Raw genomic sequence first — 3,110 nt, forward strand, 5'->3', positions numbered from 1 at the left:
CAGCCCCCATGCGTAACCACTGTGTCCCCTAGGCTCCTGGAGACTTGGGTGACCATATGGCCTCTTACAGCCTACTCAAGGGGAAAAGAAAAGAATGACCCCTTTATCAACATCAACTGCTCAAGTCTAATGTCTAAAAGGCTAAGGTCAGATAAGCCTCTATCTTCAAACCTCATCAATTCTGACAACAATATCCAACCTCGTCCCTCTGGACATTCAGCTGGGTTCTATAATTCATAGCAATGGTCACAGACAAGACTCCCTATTTGACAGGTTACAGAAGCAGGGGTTTTTCCAGGCTACAGAAGCGGGGGTTACTACTTGTCAGATAGGCAGCCACTTCTCTGTGCCGGCAGGCAAGCTTCTGCTCATCTTTGGACTCTCATCTGCCTGGCCCAGGTGCTTATCAGACAGGTTCACGCACAGGCTAACACCAACTACTCAAGAGATTTTATTCCAAGCATAAAAGCTCACACCAGATCATAGCGTTTTCTTGATGATTTCAAATTCTGGCATTTTGAAACATCCTTAAATGGCATTTTAGGCATTGTCAAAAATAATACTAAGTGATTTGCTTAATGCACTGATACATGGTACATAAACAATAAAATAAATGGCAATCAAAATAAAACAAAATTATTTTTTCAAACTGTACAATATTACTATTATTTTTCATTTGTTTCTTATCCTTGGCTACATGAAGTTATATAATCATCTTCTGCCAGTCTTTGTACATTTCTTTCCCACTAAAGTTTTTCTATGCACTTATCTCAGTGTAATTACACTGTTATTAAGCATAATTTCCAGCAGTATGCGAAGGTTATTAAAAATAACTTTATTTTTATAATGATATTACAGTAAAGGGCTACAGAATAAGAAATATAGAAAAATGTTAAATGCAATCTAGCATACCAAATTATATAACTAATTGCTCAAATGGAAACAGACCACCTTTAAACATAAAGAAACACCAGTGGGCAAGATAGTTTTTTTTACAGTAAGTTCAGTTGACTAATATCACAATATACTAAATATTAATCAGTTATTAATGAAATGTATTTCTATATTACACAGGCATGCATAATTAAGTTTTTAGCTCATTTTGAGTAATAATGATCAATTATAGAAGAAAAACTATGTATAAAGCAATTAGCTTGAACATTCACATAGGGAAGTGAATGTCAACTGCCAATTAGAGTTGGCAGTTCAAACCCATCATCCACCCCAAGGGAGACGGATGAGGCGCTCTGCTCCCGTAAAGGTGTACAGATTTGAAAACCTTATATTAGTGTTGCTATAAATCAGAATAAATTCAATGGCAGTCATTTTATTTTTATGATTTTAGAATATCTTAATTTGACCATAAAAATATCTGTATTGATTGGCTACAATTTGTACCAAAATTAACCTGAAGCACAATAGAAGAATAATGAAAACCATTAAAATACATTTCCACTTATCCCCTTATGCTTAATTCTACCATTTCTGAGATGTTTTCCTTGTTTTATTCTAAAAATAAAAAGCAAATTCCAAAAGTGTTTTATTGTTTGAAAGTAGTACACGAGTCCCTGAGGCACTCGTGGTCATGTTTCACTGGGACCTGTCCTGTGGTCCTTCATCTTCTAAGCACTTAGACATTTTTCTTTTTATGCTAGTCCACATTTCTTTTTATCACGATGCAAACCAAGTGTGAATTTTTAAAATGCATTTTATCTTGTAATACTTCCTGCCCACATTCCTTTAAATAGGGAAGAAATAAAAGTGTTCAATGTCTTCTCAGAGTCTATTTAGTCATAGTTTCCCCACCTTTTTAAAAAACAGACTCTAACTTGGTCTTCCAAAGCCTTCTTAAACTATAGCTTATTCTGCTCAAACCAGGGGCTGCAGTCCTGACTTCTATTTTCCAGTCTCCAAAAGGTGAGGATGGGAACGCGGTTGAAGGCACCTGGGAGGGTTCTTCAGCAAACTGAGGACCACTGGGAAACTGCACAGAGGCAAACCTTGTCAATACGATGCCAGCTCCTTGTTGGTACAAGCCAGGAGAATGTCACTCATTGAAGCTGACCCAACCATGGCCGCCAGTCTATTTCATGCCGCCAGTAAGGTTCCTCTTAAGGCACCACTTGTGATGGAGCTCCAGGAATCTTCTTTGCCTCCGACTTGAACCATACTGCAGTCAGTTATATAAACAAGCCTCCCCAAATCACAAAGCTGCCTCCCAACTGGTTCCCTGGTTTAATCACTGTCCAACTTCCTCATAGTCTATGGTTGATTCCCACTGGAGAATTGCAAAGACCTTTGGTTGCTTGGAAGAGACCACCACCTATGGTGCCCAGTGTGGAGGCTCCATCACAGTCACCCACAATGCTCCATGGACAACACTCAAGGGCGCATACTCCTTCATCGTGACTCCAGCTGCGTGAGCCATGCCGGGCAAACTGGGTGGAGCTTGACCCCACAATGTCCATTTATTTTTTTATCTAATAAACAATGGTTTACTTCTTCCAAAATCTCTCTTTTTTTGTAAGCACATTTATTTATTGTCTGGAAAGTGTCTTGCAGCTTTTTTAAAATTTAAATTTTAATAAATCATCTTATTGGGGGCTCTTATAACTCATATCATTCCATACATTAATTGTATCAAGAACATTTGGACGTATGTTGCCATTATTACCTATCTCATTCTTAATATTGGCTTATTTCCTTCCCTTTAAAAATAGGGCATAAAAATATCATCGAAATAAGAATAGTTCTTGACAAGAACATGTTATCCTTTCTCTCTACAAACTCAGTTAGTCCTTTAAAGATATAACCCTATCCCTGTACTCCAGAGGTCTTCTGTGGTAGTAATGGCTGCACAATCTAGTCAAATAGCTCATTAGTCATTGCACAACTGTGTGGACTTGGTGGGGACACTCTGGATCTGTGTAATGAGGTACTTACACCCCTGGCCTACGAGGGTCTTTCCTTTTCATGGAGACTTTGTTGGCTCTACTCAACCCCAGCTCATTAATGAATAAATACAGCCTCACTGCCATAAACTCACCACTACACCCCCAGCACTCCTCAACAGTCTCCAGGTCAGCTGTTGCACCGCTGCCCAGTCACAA

General features: G+C 38.7%; 1 pseudogene; it reads right to left on the reverse strand.

The window, feature by feature from the left end:
• Window positions 1–1,810: 1,810 nt before the first annotated feature.
• LOC142455490 (mitochondrial import inner membrane translocase subunit Tim17-A pseudogene) lies at window positions 1,811–2,468 on the reverse strand (annotated as a pseudogene).
• Between the last annotated feature and the right edge of the window lie 642 nt (window positions 2,469–3,110).

This window comes from Tenrec ecaudatus, chromosome 8 (assembly GCF_050624435.1).
Source record: "Tenrec ecaudatus isolate mTenEca1 chromosome 8, mTenEca1.hap1, whole genome shotgun sequence".
In the NCBI taxonomy this organism is placed as follows: Eukaryota; Metazoa; Chordata; class Mammalia; order Afrosoricida; family Tenrecidae; genus Tenrec; species Tenrec ecaudatus.